The 15,548-nt window shown below is 42.9% G+C and overlaps 1 long non-coding RNA gene across 1 annotated transcript in view; it reads left to right on the top strand.

Moving 5' to 3' along the window:
* LOC111553508 overlaps positions 1-13,219 on the top strand; it is a 14,246-nt gene extending 1,027 nt beyond the window's left edge. Inside the window, exons 2-3 of the long non-coding RNA XR_002734973.3 lie at positions 7,768-7,960; positions 12,749-13,219. This is a non-coding gene — a long non-coding RNA (uncharacterized LOC111553508). The remainder of the gene's footprint in view (positions 1-7,767; positions 7,961-12,748) is intronic.
* The last annotated feature ends 2,329 nt before the right edge of the window (positions 13,220-15,548 follow it).

Below are 15,548 nucleotides of genomic sequence, written 5' to 3'. Positions count from 1 at the left end.
TATTTATTTATTTATTTATTTATTTATTTATTTATTTATTTATTTATTTATTTATTTTTGAGACAGAATCTCACTCTGTTGCCCAGGCTGGAACGCAGTGGTGCAATCTCAGCTCACTGCAACCTCTACCTCAGAGGTTCAAGCGATCCTCCTGCCTCGGCTTCCCTAGTAGCTGGGACTGCAGGCACGCACCGCCACTCCCAGCTAGTTTTTGTATTTTTAGTAGAGATGGGGTTTCATCATCTTGGCCAGGCTGGTCTCAAATTCCTGACCTGAGGTGATCCACCTGCCTCAGCCTCCCAAAGTGCTGGGATTATAGGCATTAGTAACCATCCCTGGCTGCTTTTATTTTTTTAAATAAAAGTGACATAACATTCAGATCAGGTCCATTTTCCTACCTTTTTAAATTACTTTCTTCCACTTCTCTCCCCAGAGACAATAACTAATAGTTGCCTTTAGTACATGATTCTCTTTATTATTTTCTATGTATCCATTATCAATATATATGGTGTTTTTACAATTAAAACAATTTTATCACACTATAGAAATATTTTTGCAACCTGCTTCTTTTTTCTTCTCAATGATTTTTTGGTAATCTATGTTAATAACATCAGTACCTAGAGCCCTGGTTCATGTTTTAAACTGCTGGGGATTTTTTGTTTGCTTTTTCTTGCTCTGTTGCCCAGGCTGGAGTACAGCGGCACAATCATAGCTCACTGCTGCCTTGAACTCCTGGGTTCAAGGGATCCTCCCACCTTAGCCTCCCAAATAGCTGGGGCTACAGGTGCACACCACCACATCCAGCATCAACTGCTGTTTTAATGTTCTTGGGAATATTCACTTTATTTTTCATTTCCCTATTGATAGACTTCTAGATTGTTTCCAACTTTCTGTAGATGTCTTCTGTACAAATATTTGCAAGTTTCTATAGAAAAAGATTTTCTGGGTCAGAACATACATTTTTGTTAGATATCAGTAATTCAATATCAAAATGGCTGTACTAGCTTTCACTCCCACTACTAGAATATAGTAAGTTCCTATTTTCTACATCCTTTTCAACATCTCATATGTCTGGATAAATATTGGAGATAATCAGATGTATATACCATGGTATCTCATTTTAATTTTTTTCTCTGATTATAGTGAGGCTGAGCACACTTGTGATTTTGGTGATTTTGTTTTCCCTTTCTGCTTCCTGTTCATATTTTTGCTCATTAAACAAAATTTTTTTTGCTTATTAATTTTTTCCTTGTAACTAATACTTTGTTATACGTGTTATACCTTTCCTTGGTTCTGTGGCTTGTTTTGTAACTTCAATTTTAAATTAAGCTTTTAATTTTAGTGTCATCTATAAAATACAAGCAAATTTATAAATCTTTCCCTTTATGGGCCAGGTGTGGTGAATCAGGCCTGTAATCCCAACACTTTGGGAGGCAAAGGCGGGCAGATCACTTCAGCTCAGGAGTTTGAGACCACTCCGAGCACCATGGTAAAACCCTGTCTCTACCAAAAAAAAAAAAAGCCAGGCATGGTGGTGCATGTCTGCAGTTCCATCTGCTTGGGAGGCTGAGGCAAGAGGATCACTTGAGCCCAGATGGCAGAGATTGCAGTGAGCTGACACATTGTGAGACCCCATCTCAGAAAAGAACTTTTCCTTCATGATTCATGTCTTTTCTGTGTGAATAAAATTTGTTCAACTAGTCACAATAACAAAGACATGGAATCAACCGAGGTACCTATCAACAGTGTATTAGTTAAAGAAAATACGGTACATATATACCATGGAATACCCTGCAGCCATAGAAAAGAATGAAATCTTGTTATTTGAAGCAACATGGATACAGCTGGTCATTATCCTAAGTGAATTCATGCAGGAACAGAAAACCAGCTATCACATGTTCTCACAAATAGGAGCTAAACATTGGGTACACGTGAACATGAAGATGGGAAGGAACAATAGACACTGGGGACTACTTGAGAGGGGAGAGAGAGAAGAGGGTCAAGGGCTGAAAAACTACCTATTGGTACTATGCTCGCTACCCAGGTAATGCAGTGATTCATACCATCATGCAACACACCCATGTAATGAACCTGCACATCTAAATCTAAAATAAAAGTTGCAGTTGCCTGGGTGCGGTGGCTCACATCTGTAATCCCAGCACTTTGAGAGGCAGAGGTGGGGAGGTCGCTTGAGTCCAGGAATTCAAGACCACCCTGGGCAACATAGGGAGACCCTATTTCTACAGAAAAAAAAAATAATAATACAATACCCAGGCCTGGTAGCTCACCACACCTCTAGTCCCAGCTACTCCAGAAAGGGGAAGGATTGCATGGACCCGTGAGGTAGAGGCTGCAGTAAGCTGTGACTGTGCCTCTGCAATCTAGCCTCGGTGACAGAGTGATACCCTGCCTTAAAAGAAGACATTTTGCTTCATTCGAGGTCATGAAGATAACCTTATAATAATACAAAGTGCTCATTTCATATATTTTCTACAGTTCTATCTGTAACTTAACAGTCAATAGTGTCCATCATGGATCTAATATTTTTTATTTAAGTACAGGAAGCCAATTTTTTTAATGCAGTTATTTTTACAATGGAAATATCTTTAATGGATCTGATGAAATAAATAACAATCATTGTTAAAATTCAAATAATAATTGGCTGGGCGTGGTGGCACAAACCTGTAACCCCAGCACTTTGGGAGGCTGAGGCAGATGGATTGTTTGAGCTCAGGAGTTTGAGACCAACCTGGCCAACACTGCAAAACCCCGTCTCTACTAAAAATGCAAAAATTAACAGGGCGTGGTTGTGCATGCCTCTAGTTCCAGCTACTCAGGAGGCTGAGGTAGGAGAATCACTTAAACCCAGGAGGTGGAGGTTGCAGTGAGCTGAGATCACATCACTGCACTTCAGCGTGGGCAACAGAGCAAGACTCTGTCTCAGAAAAAAAAAAAAAAGGTATATATATATATATATATATATATACACACACACACACACACACATATATATATAGAGAGAGAGAGAGAGAGAGAAATATATTAAAAGTCACCAGAGGCCAGGCATGGTAGCTCATGCCTGTAATCCCAGCACTTTGGGAAGCCGAGGCGGGCCGATCACAAGGTCAGGAGATCGAGACCATCCTGGCTAACACGGTGAAACCCTGTCTCTAACTAAAAATACAAAAAAATTAGCCGGGCGTGGTGGCACGTGCCTGTAATCCCAGCTACTCTGGAGGCTGAGGCAGGAGAATCACTTGAACCTGGGAAGCGGAGGTTGTGGTGAGCTGAGATCGTGCCACTGCACTCCAGCCTGGGCAACAAAGCCAGAGCCAGAGCCAGAGCCACCTGGGATTACAGGCGTGAGCCACCTCTCCTGGCCACAAGTTTTTTTTTTTTTTTTTTTTTTTGGCGGGGGTCTCGCTCTTGTTGCCCAGGCTGGAGTGCAATGGCATGATTTTGGCTCACCGCAACCTCCGCCTCCCAGGTTCAAGCAATTCTTCTGCTTCAGCTTCCTTAGTAGCTGGGACTACAGGCATGCACCACCACGCCCGGCTAATTTTTGTATTTTCACTAGAGACGGGGTTTCTGCATGTTGGTCAGGCTGGTCTTGAACTCCCTACCTCAGGTGATCCGCCAGCCTTGGCCTCCCAAAATGCTGGGATTACAGGCGTGAGCCACTGCGCCCGGCCCAAGTCTTTTAGTATCACATCTAGTATGCCAGGTACATCTCACTAAATGTTTTCAAATTAAGACCATTAGTACATCATCTTACAAATAAATTATTTTTAATTTTGTCATAGAAGTATGCAACGAAAAACAACCAATTCTTAGAAAAGCATGATATAACTTACTTTGCTAGAATGTGAAACGGGAAATACCTGAATGACTCTAATTTGGAGGTTCTATGGAAGACAGTTATTTATTGTACGTTGTCATCACTGAGAAACAGACGATTATCTTTCTCCTGCACATGAATACCATCTTTCAGGATGTTAATAGTTGCCATTCTTCATGAACTTCATAGTTAAACTCTTCCATGTGTACCTTAAAATATATTTGATTCGTGAATTAAAGTAGCAATACCACACATAGACTATATTTATCAACCTTTAAGATGAGAGTCCTTTTATTTTCTGCCCCTGGGTCTACTTAGATGTCAAATGAACACTGATGGGGTTATTTAGTTTTTATGTAGACATCCTACAATATATACAGTATGGGTTTTTGCAAATATATTCAGTCATCACTCATTTCATTTCCAAGGTAGTTTAAAATGCTTTAAATGATTATTCAGTATAGAGTGCAGTTATAAATTGTGGTACTGTATGAAGAGATTTGGAAGAGCTATATAAGGATTAAGTCCTTCACCTCAAATATAGCGATATAGAGAAGCTAAATAATAAGACACATGTCTTATAATTTTGCCTTGTGTCAGTTCTGTGTCTTCCCCTTTTGACACAACCTAAAACCAATGGTCAAGAAAAGGAAACAACTACCGAAAAGCACAGCTGGTGCTGTAGTGGGACTGAATTCATAGCACCAGTCACTCATGAATTTGTGTAGACACAGGTGGATCGGAAGGACTTCTTTTCAAGGCACATGCAATTTAGCCAGGCACTGACCAGCTCCAAATTCTCCTTAACCACTTGCTACCTGAATACCCAAGGCCCACTTGCTTCTCAATCCAAAATTAACTCAGGCTACTAGACTGTTCTACTACCTTAACATGTTAAGTCTGGAAAGCTGTTTTCCTCGAGCACACTCCCAAGGAGAAGAGCAAATACTGCTCATATGTGTTTCTGAAACAACTTCAAGAGGTTTTTAGCAGGCAAACATTTTCCATCGTGTGAGTTTTTTTTGGTGCCATCTGAGAGATACTGTGGTTTTCAACCAGCTTGGTGCTGTTACTACAATCACTTTACCTGACCTCTTTCTTTAAACAGGCATAAGACAAGGCTGAGCTCATACTTTCAGGAAAGCTACTCTGCCACCTAAGCAGAACTAACACTGTTAGAAGAGCATGCAAATTGTAATTTAAAAAAATCCATAGGCCAGCAGTTTCTTTTAACCACAGTGGCTTTTTCCCTCTCCTGCTCATTCTGCTGATATAGCAGCACTGGTGTGCACGGCAAAGCTTTAGCTTTCTGCTCAATTTGCTGTTCCTCTGATGAGAATTGTGCATTTGAGGATGCTTTGTTTCGTGTGTGTTGAGTGCTGCACATCCAGCTGGATTTTAAGTTTCCAAAGGCATGGACCCCCTCCCTTTTATCCATCTCTTCTGTAGGACCCAATATGGTGTTCTATTGTAGGTGCCCAATTACTGTATGTTGAATGAATGTATGATTGAATCAATGAGTGACTGAACAGATATTTCCAGTCTCCCATTTTGTAAACTCAACAGTGCAAACTGGATGGGATTAATTTTAATCAGAAAGGAAGGTGTGTGGCAATGCAGAAATAAAATGATGAGTGAGAATAAGAAATAAAGATGAGATCAATATAACAAATATATTTATATATTATAATCAGTTTAATGAGAAATAAAAATGAGACTAAGAAACAGACTAACGCAGGAGCTAAAGAGTTCACTAATTCCACAGTGAAGGTGGTTTAGATGTGTAGATGACTGAATCTATGCAGTGGAGTATATATATGTGTGTGTGTATACATATAATATGTATCATAGATTTAAATACATATGTATTTATGTACCAGCGTGGGCAACATGTCTCTACCAAAAATACAAATTAGCCGGTCATAGTGACACGTGCCTGTGGTCCCAGCTACTCGGAAGGCTGAGGCAGGAGGACTGCTTGAACCCAGGAGGTGGTGGTTGCAGTGAGCCAAGATTGCATCACTGCACTCCAGCCTGGGTGAGAGTTGAGACCCTGTCTCAAAAATAAATGAATAAAATAAATAAATAAATATGTATTCGTGTAATTATCTGTATACTTTATATATTATATACATATCTATGATGCATGATATATGATGTATATGCATATATATGTGTATATATGTATGTGTTTGTGTGTATATATGTGTATATGTGCATACATGTATATATTTTATTTTATTTTATTTTATTTATTTATTTATTTATTTATTTTTGAGACGGAGTCTCGCTTTGTCGCCCAGGCTGGAGTGCAGTGGCACCATCTCGGCTCACTGCAAGCTCTGCCTCCTGGGTTCATGCCATTCTCCTGCCTCAGCCTCCGAGTAGCTAGGACTACAGGCACGCACCACCACGCCCGGCTAATTTTTTGTATTTTTAGTAGAGACGGGGTTTCACCGTGTTAGCCAGGATGGTCTTGATCTCCTGACCTTGTGATCCGCCCGCCTTGGCCTCCCAAAGTGCTGGGATTACAGGCGTGAGCCACCGCGCCCGGCCTATATATATATTTTAAAGAATTTATACCAAAGTTCCTCTTAGAGAACTATCTTTGTCTGGAAAAATGCCTTGATTAGCCACTTGTGGGTGGAAAGTAAGACCCTGGGGCCATTGGATGAAAGAATGTAAGGTAGTAAAGTTATAGCTAAACCACTCCACATCTAAACATCAACAATAATTTGTGAGTAGGAGTAGAACAGTGAAGAGAAGAAAGGGAGCCGGGTGCGGTGGCTCATGCCTGTTATCTCAGCACTTTGGGAGACCAAGGCAGGCAGATCACTTGAGGTCAGGAGTTTGAAACCAGCCTGGCCAACATGGTGAAACCCTGTCTCTACTAAAAATATTTTAAAAATGAGCTGGGTTTGGTGGCACATGCCTGTAATCCCAGCTGCTCGGGAGACTGAGGCAGGAGAATCGCTTGAACCCAGGAAGCAGAGGTTGCATGAGCCTAGCTCGCACCACTGCACTTCAGCCTGGGTGAAAGAGCAAAATTCGGAAACTGGTCTCAAAAAAAAATTAAAATTAAAAATTAAAAAATTTAATTAAAAAAAAAAGAGAGGCGAGGGGAGAGAAATTAAAGATATAGAGACGGGATTATACAAGGCTTTGCCTTGGGAAAGTGGTTTGGAAGAAATCAAAGAAAAGAGGTTGCGTTCCAGGACGAGATTGTCCCAGAGCAGAAAAAGATGACAACAGCAGAAGTAGACACCAAGACAGGCGTGCATTCAGCAAGGGCAGGATTGTGGAACTGGAAGTGAACATGTGTCTGCAAAACCTCAGGAATTAACATAAACCCAGGGAAATCATTAGACTTCTTACAGAGCTTGGGAAGAAGGCTTAAGCACATTTTAATTAAAACTTAAAAGGTACTTTTACTGGCCGGGCACAGTGGCTCATGCCTGTAATCCCAGCACTTTGGGAGGCCAAGGCAGGTGGATCACCTGAGGTCAGGAGTTCGAGTCCAGCCTAGTCAACATGGTGAAAACTCGTCTCTACTAAAAATACAAAAATTAGCCGGGTGTGGTGTCAGGCGCCTGTTATGCCAGCTACTCGGGAGGCTGAGGCTGGAGAATACCTTGAACCCAGGAGGCGGAGGTTGCAGTGAGCCGAGATCACACCATCGCACTCCAGGCTGGGGGACAGAGCCAGACTTCATCCCCTCCCCCAAAAAAGAAAGGTACTCTTATCTCAATTTATGTCTCCGATTTCCTTAAATCCAGATTTAGGGCAAGTAATTTGGAAACCCTCTCTTCATTCCAACTGATAAGTTTCTAATACTATCTTCTTAAAGCCCTGAGTTACAAAACAAAGGAAAACAAAACAAACAAAAGCAAGAAAATGAACAAATAAACAAAGCCCACCTCCTCTTTCAGGGGTTGTTAGCGATCGATATTGGACCTGAGAAGACATCACAAGCAACCACAGTCCTGATTCCGGTGCCAAACCTGAGCAGACCCAGCACTCCGCACAGAACGTCCCTGTTTCAAACTGGTGCCCAACAGGCCTCTCCTCAGTAGTGTGGCCAGGTTAGGGCACCAAAGGGGGTAAACTGTGACAATGTGGCAGGTTGGTAAAAATGTTCCTAACCTGGTATTGAAATCTTTTCACCTTTTTCTCTGGGGCTATTTTCATGAATATATGAAAATGCCAGTGTCATTGTTACACCTCTCTGATGTCGATGGTTATTGTTCCTGTTTTACAAGTAAGAGAACTGCAACAGAAGCTTGCTCAGCACGCCCAAAGCAGGATTCGGAGTGAGGAATTATGATTTCCCAGGCTGGGCTTGGTTCACTGTATACCATTGTCCTCTACAAAGGGTTTATTGTGGAACGTTTACAAAAGCACTTTTAGGAGGAGTTCAATGTCTATTTCTATCTTGGTGAAAATGTGGGTGAATCTCTGTGCGTGGTGGGAGAATCCCCTTGCAGAAGGGCGTAGGGAATGAACACTGGCTGTGTTCTTACCATGAGCCCAGGACCAGAGCTCTTTCCTTCCATTCTCTGCACTTTCTGAATGATAAAGCAGCAGTGACAAACTCTGGGGCGATGTAATGATCTATAACTTAATAGGACACGTGCAAGACATGCATTTGTCAAAAAGTATCAGGCAGGGTGCAGTGGCTCACACCTGAAATCCCAGCTTTAGCAGGCAGAGGTGGGAGGATCACTTCAGCCCAGGAGTTTGCAACCAGCTTGGGCAACATAGGGATAATCTGTTTCTACAAAAAAATAAAAAAATTAGCTGGGCGTGGTGGCGTGTGCCGGTAGTCCCAGCTACTTGGGATGCTGAGATGGGAGGATCACTTGAGCCTAGGAGGTCGAGGCTGCAGTGAACCATGAGGCACTACTGTGCCTGGGTGACAGGGTGAGACCCTGTCTGTAGAAAGAAAGAAAGGGCTGGGCATGGTGGATCACACCTGTAATTCTAGCACTTGGGGAGGCCGAGGCAGGCAGATCACAAAGTCAAGAGATCGAGACCATCCTGGCCAATATGGTGAAACCCCGTCTCTACTAAAAATACAAAAATTAGCCGGGCGTGGTGGTGCACACCTGTAGTCCTGGCTACTCAGGAGGCTGAGGCAGAAGAATTGCTTGAACCCGGGAGGCAGAGGTTGCAGTGAGCTGAGATCGCGCCACTGCACTCGAGTCTAGTGACAGAGAGAGACGAGAAAGAAAGAGAAAGAAAGGAAGGAAGGAAGGAAGGAAGGAAGGAAGGAAGGAAGGAAGGAAAGAAAGAAAAGAAGGAAGGAAGGAAGGAAGGAAGGAAGGAAGGAAAGAAAGAAAGAAAGAAAGAAAGAAAGAAAGAAAGAAAGAAAGAAAGAAAGAAAGAAAGAAAGAAAGAAAGAAAGAAAGAAGGAAGGAAAGAAAGAAAGAAAGAATCAAATTGCACAGTTAAGATTTGTGCAGTTTGCTCTTTTTAACTTTTACCCTAAAGGAAAAAGAACCATCAGCTGGGGGCAGTGGCAGTGCCTGTAGTTCTGGCTACTGAGCCTGAGACAGGAGGATTGCTTGGGGAGTAGTTCAAGTCCAACCTGGGCAACACAGTGAGACCACATCTCCTAAAAGAAAAAGAAAAAGAACCATAAACAGATACTGAGCTCTAGTTAATTACACAGATGCTGAAATGTTTCATTGTGAAATCTTCTTATGTCTAAAACTTACTTTGAAATGCATCCAAAAATTAAGATGGATTGATGGACGGTTAGAGGGATGGTTAGATGGATAGAAACGTGATGAAGCAGGTATAATAAAACGTTGCTTGTGGAATCCAGGTGATAGACACCTGGGTGCTTATTGTGTAATGCATTCAACTTTTATGTCTGAAAATTTTCCTAATTAAATATTAGGAAAATAGGCTGGGTGTGGGGGCTCATGCCTGTAATCTCAGCACTTTGGGAGGCCAAAGCAGGTGGATTGCCTGAGGTCAGGAGTTGGTGACCAACATGGTGAAACCCCATCTCTACTGAAATACAAAAAAAAAAAAAAAAAAAAAAAATCAGCTGGGCGGCCGAGCACAGTGGCTCATGCCTGTAATCCCAGCATTTTGGGAGGCCACAGCGGGTGGATAACCTGAAGTCAGGAGTTCAAGACCAGCCTGACCAATACGGAGAAACCCCGTCCTTACTAAAAATACAAAATTAGCCAGGCTTGGTGGCACATACCTGTAATCCCAGCTCCCCGGGAGGCCGAGGGAGGGGAATTGCTTGAATCTGGGGGGCAGAGGTTGCAGTGAGCCAAGATCATTCCACTGCCCTCCAACCTGGGCAACAGAGCGAGACTCTGTCTCAAAATAAAGAATAAATAAATAAATATTAGGAAAATTAAAATGGTGCTGACAGTTCCTACTTATCTGGCTGCTACAGAATGTGGGTAAAACCTGCCCTTGAAAATAAACCAGCTACTCACAGTTGAAATTCCTACAAAGGTATCTTTTCCTTTCTCATGTGCAGTGCTCTCCTCCTTGAACTGCTGTTGAGCGCTTTGCATGCTTTAATCATGGGTTGTGTTCCCAGCTGCCTTGGGCACTGCTGGCCACTTCCTCCTTAGGGAACTTCCTCTTCTCTTGACTTGTTAGACACCACACTCTCCTGGTTCTTCTCCTACCTCTCCGGTAGGTCCTGCTCCAGCTCTTTAACTGCTTCCTTCTCCTTTGCCTTTTTTTTTTTTTTAAGATAGGGTCTCACATTGTGCCCAGGCTGAAGTGCAGTGGCGCGATCACAGCTCACTGCAGCCTCGACCTCCGCTAGCTCAGGTGATCCTCCCACATCAGCCTCTCGAGTAGCTGGGGCTACATGTGTGTGCCATCATGCCTGGCTAAGTTTTGTATTTTTAGTAGAGATGAAGTTTCACCATGTTGCTCAAGCGATCCTCCCACCTTGGCCTCCCAAAGTGCTGGGATTACAGGTATGAGCCATGGTGCCAGCACCCTTTATCTATTTTTAAGAGTAGAGGTTTCTCTGGCCTTGGTTCTGGATCTTCCTTTCTTTTCATCATACTCTTTTTCCCAAGATGGTCCCATCAGTTTTCATGAATTTTATTACCATCTCCCAAAGCAATTAGCTCCAACGTAAGGCTCTCTTTTCAACGACACTCTTAAATTCAAGTGCCTCCCTGACATCTCCATTTGAATGTCTCCTAGACGGCTTGCCCCTAATAAGTCTACATCTAAGCTCCTGATGATGCCACCTCCCCAGTCACCAAAGCTGTTCCCCTCCTGTTCTGCACCTTCATGAGTGACAAACCCACGAGCTCTTTATCAAGCCACACCTTGGAGGCATGTCTCTCTCTCTCATCCCCCTCATCCCATCCAGCACCAAGTCTGGATGTTTCCCTTTCCTGTCACCTCCTCAGCCACCGCCCCAGTGCTGTCACCACCATCTGTCCCTGGGGCCTCTGCACTGATTTCCCACGCAGACTCCCACTCCATTCTAACCCGACAGAAGCTGCCAATGCCATCTTTGAAAAGGTCTGATTATGTCTCTTCTCTACTTATAACTCAGCAATGGCTTGCCACTGATCTTAGGATAAACACAGAGTACTTAAGATGGGCAGCAAGGCCTCTCTTGCCTGGTCTCTGGCCACACACCCCTTTGCATCATCTGCTCTGCCCACATGAGCTTTCTTTCGATTCTTCCAACAAACTAAGCATTTTCCTACCTCAGGGCCTTGGTATAGGGGAGTTCCTCTTGAAACCATTCCTGAAATCTTTCCTTGTAAATCCCTACTCATCATTTAGGTATCAGCTTAAATAATACTTTTATTATTATTATTATTTTTAGATGAAATCTCACTCTATTGCCCAGGCTGGAGTGCAGTGGCGCCATCTTGGCTCACTGCAACCTCCGCCTCCCGGGTTCAAGAGATTCTCCTGCCTCAGCCTCCCAAGTAGCTGGGATTACAGGAGTGCACCACTATGCCCAGCTAATTTTTGTATTTTTAGTAGAGATGGGGTTTCACCATGTTGGCCAGGCTGGTTTCGAACTGCTGACCTTAGGCAATTCACCTGCCTCGGCCTCCCAAAGTGCTGGGATTATAGGTGTGAGCCACTGCGCCCGGCCTAAATGATACTTCTTGAGAAGAACTTCCTGCCACACCCCTCCTTCATCCTAATTATGTCTCTTTCCTGCTAGTGTCTCTCATAAAGTCTCTTCTTTCGTTTCCCTGTATCATTAGTAATTATGTGTTTGTCTTTGTGCTTTTTAATGTAATGTCTCTCTCCTGCTAGACTCCAAACTCCACGTAGGTAGGGAGCCTGTCTGCTGCTCTCAACTTTGGACTCAGCATCTAACATAGTCCCGGGTGCTTAGGAGATGCTCAACAAATACTTAACAATTGAATGAACACATGGCTATGTTGCCATAGAATTTGAAAGGTAATGGACAATGTGATAAATGAATGCGGTATTAGGATTTAGCATGGGCTCGAAGCAGTGGCTCACGCCTATAATCTCAGCACTTTGGGAGGCTGAGGTGGGCAGATCACTTAATGCCAGGAGTTTGAGACCAGCCTGGGCAATATGGTGAAACCCTGTCTCTACAAAAAATACACAGAAATTAGCTGGGTGTGGTGGTGCATGCCTGTATCCCAGCTACCTGGGAGGCTGAGGTGAGAGGACTGCTTGAGCCTGGGAGGTCAAGGCTGCAGTGAAACATGATTGTGCAACTGCACTCTACCGCACTCTAACCTGGGCAACAGAGTGAAACCTAGTCTCAAAAAAAAAAAAGATTCAGCATGAATAATACCTGCATTGCCATCCTTCCCGAACCCATTCCACACGGGAGTGAGAGAATTACAGGTGCTCACAGGCTGTTCTGGCTGACTCCTGTCCTTCTGTGCTCCTCTTCACTCCCTCCAGCTCATTCCCCACGTGCAGATGAAGAAAAAGCAACAAAGAGCATCTAGTCCATTGAATGCCTGGTAAAAAGGCATCGTCTTCCTCATCAACATGGATGGAGCATTCCTGTCATGCCCACAGAAATGAAAGGCAAATAGCCTGACTCTGAATCAATGCTTAGTTCTTCCCTGGCTCTGTGACTGCATCGACGTATGGTCTTCCATGGAGAAGTGTGCATCCCTATAGATGCCCCACCCATTTCATACATCCGTTAGGAATGTGACATGTGCAGAGGTAAGCGAGAGTGCTTCTTATGCTCTAAACCTGTGAACCACCACATGGATGTGTTACTGTGTGGTGTAAAGAATAACAAAAAATATTAGATATACTGTTTTTAACAACTGAAGGTGCTACTATTAGGTATCTTACTAATTGTATTCATAGTAAGAATAATGAGCAACTTGATCTTTCTACTTTGAGAAGAATGCTTAATTATAGATAAGAATAGGTAGAAGTGACCTAACTTCAAAAATATTTCCAAAATCGGCAATTCATGGTCAAGGTGAACTTAGCACCTAAGTTATGTGACCTATTAGTAATAACTTTCTAGGTTGTGCTATACTAAAATTTATGTTTTTCTCTGATAGTTATGTATTATTCTATAACAAAACACTTTTATTTTTCTGTTTGTAAAAGTAATACATATTCAGATTCAGATGATACAAAAATGTCATAAATTCGCAAGAGAAAATCATTCATAAATGTCTTCTCTTTAGCTACTTCAAAAAATATTTTAAAATAAGTAAAACTTCTAAGTTAATATAAAGAAATTTTATGAACAAACATTACCTATGGGGATTTTAATCTCTCATACGTGTGGTTATGTCAAAAGAATATGATCACATTGCATAAAGCGTACATTTTTGTTTATGATACATTTCCAACTTATCAGCTGTTAGTTCTTGCAGGGAAAATGTCTTGCCAATGTGTACCTGAGAAGACCATCCTTTTCAATTGAACAACAAGAACCAAAATGTTAATCAAATATGTTCAGTGACTTTACAATTTGCAGAGCAACTAAGAAATATAGAAATTGGGCTGGGGGAGGGGTGGCTCATGCCTATAATCCCAGCAGTTTGGGAGGCCAAGGCGGGTGGATCGCCTGAGGTCAGGAGTTCAAGACTAGCCTGGCAAACATGGAGAAACCCCGTCTCTACTGAAAATACAAAAATTAGCCAGGCGCGGTGGCACATGCCTGTAATCCCAGCTACTCAGGAGGCTGAGGCAGGAGAATCACTTGAACTCGGGAGGCGGAGGCTGCACTGAGCTGAGATCTTGCCATTGCATTCCAGCTGGGGCAACAAGAGTGAAACTCTGTCTCAAAAAAGGCCGAGTGGGGTGACTCACGCCTGTAACCCCAGCACTTTGGGAGGCTGAAGCAGGCAGATCACGAGGTGAAGAGATTTAGACCATCCTGGCCAATATGGTGAAATCCCATCTCTACTAAAACTACAAAAATTAGCTGGGCGTGGTGGCACATGCCTGTAGTCCCAGCTACTCGGGAGGCTAAGGAAGGAGAATCGCTTGAGCCCGGGAGGTGGAGGTTGCAGTGAGCCAAGATCGTGCCACTTCACTCCAGCCTGGGCAACAGAGTGAGACTCTATCTCAAAAAAAAAAAAAAAAAGAAAGAAAAGAAAAGAAAAATATGGAAATTGTTAGCAATGGGAATGATGTGAGGAACTCAGTATTTTTAAGCTGTTAGATGGTAGGGGGCGAGAGATAAAACCTTCACGGCATATGCTTGCCTTGTAGATCATTAATAAATACAGACAATACTATGGCTCTGACTTCACACAGCAACAGTTCATCTACATTGCCACAAGGAAGTAGCCAGGGATATTACTGATTTTAAATACCAGCCTGTCAGCAAAAATGAAGCTGAAATTCAGGGATGTTCCAAGAAAGGGCAGAAACATGCCAGAAGCATTAAGTAAACTTTCAGGCGGAATCTTTGTGAATTACTGGGGAGTCCTGGATTTCGAAATTCTCTTGCAGTTCACACCACCCACGTGTCAGTAAATAGGCTAAGGCTAAGGCTATTCCTGTTCTATACTGCCACCTAGTGGATGATGATACCCGCGTTCCTTCGTGCATTTGCTTCAGAGAGACTTGCCCTAGTTAGCAAACCAGCTGATGAATATTATTTGAGACACAAATGAACTAACCTTTGAGTTTGTTTCCTTTGGACTTTGAAATGTCTGTTTACTGAAGCGAATGTGGCATTTCATCATCTTCGATCAGCCTGTAGGAAAAAATAAGCAGCATTTATAAATGACATCTCTTTTCAATAATTAAAAATGCATAAGGGTGGTAATATTCCCACTGAGTAGCCATCAATAATTAAGAGTTAAAATTTCTCTTTTTCTCCTTCTCTGTCTTTCCTATTTACTTTTGAACCTTTAACTACTCTACTGTGTCATTTCAGGCAAAAAACAATGCTAGACCCAGGCTTCAGATTCCATTGTTGTAGAAACAACATATTGGCTGGGCACGGTGGCTCACGCCTGTAATCCCAGCACTTTGGGAGGCCGAGGCGGGTGGATCACGAGGTCAGGAGCTCAAGACCAGCCTGGCCAAGATGGTGAAACTCCGTCTCTACTAAAAATACAAAAAATTAGCCGGGCGTGGTGGCGGGTGCCTGTAATCCCAGCTACTTGGGAGGCTGAGGCAGAGAATTGCTTGAACCCAAGAGGCAGAGGTTGCAGTGAGCCGAGACAGCACCACTGCACTCCAGCCTGGGCGACAGAGTGAGACTCTGTCT

The sequence above is a fragment of the Piliocolobus tephrosceles genome, chromosome 18, assembly GCF_002776525.5.
Source record: "Piliocolobus tephrosceles isolate RC106 chromosome 18, ASM277652v3, whole genome shotgun sequence".
In the NCBI taxonomy this organism is placed as follows: domain Eukaryota; kingdom Metazoa; phylum Chordata; class Mammalia; order Primates; family Cercopithecidae; genus Piliocolobus; species Piliocolobus tephrosceles.
Note: the sequence above shows the minus strand (reverse complement) of the source record. Positions and strands in the feature narration are given on the sequence as shown.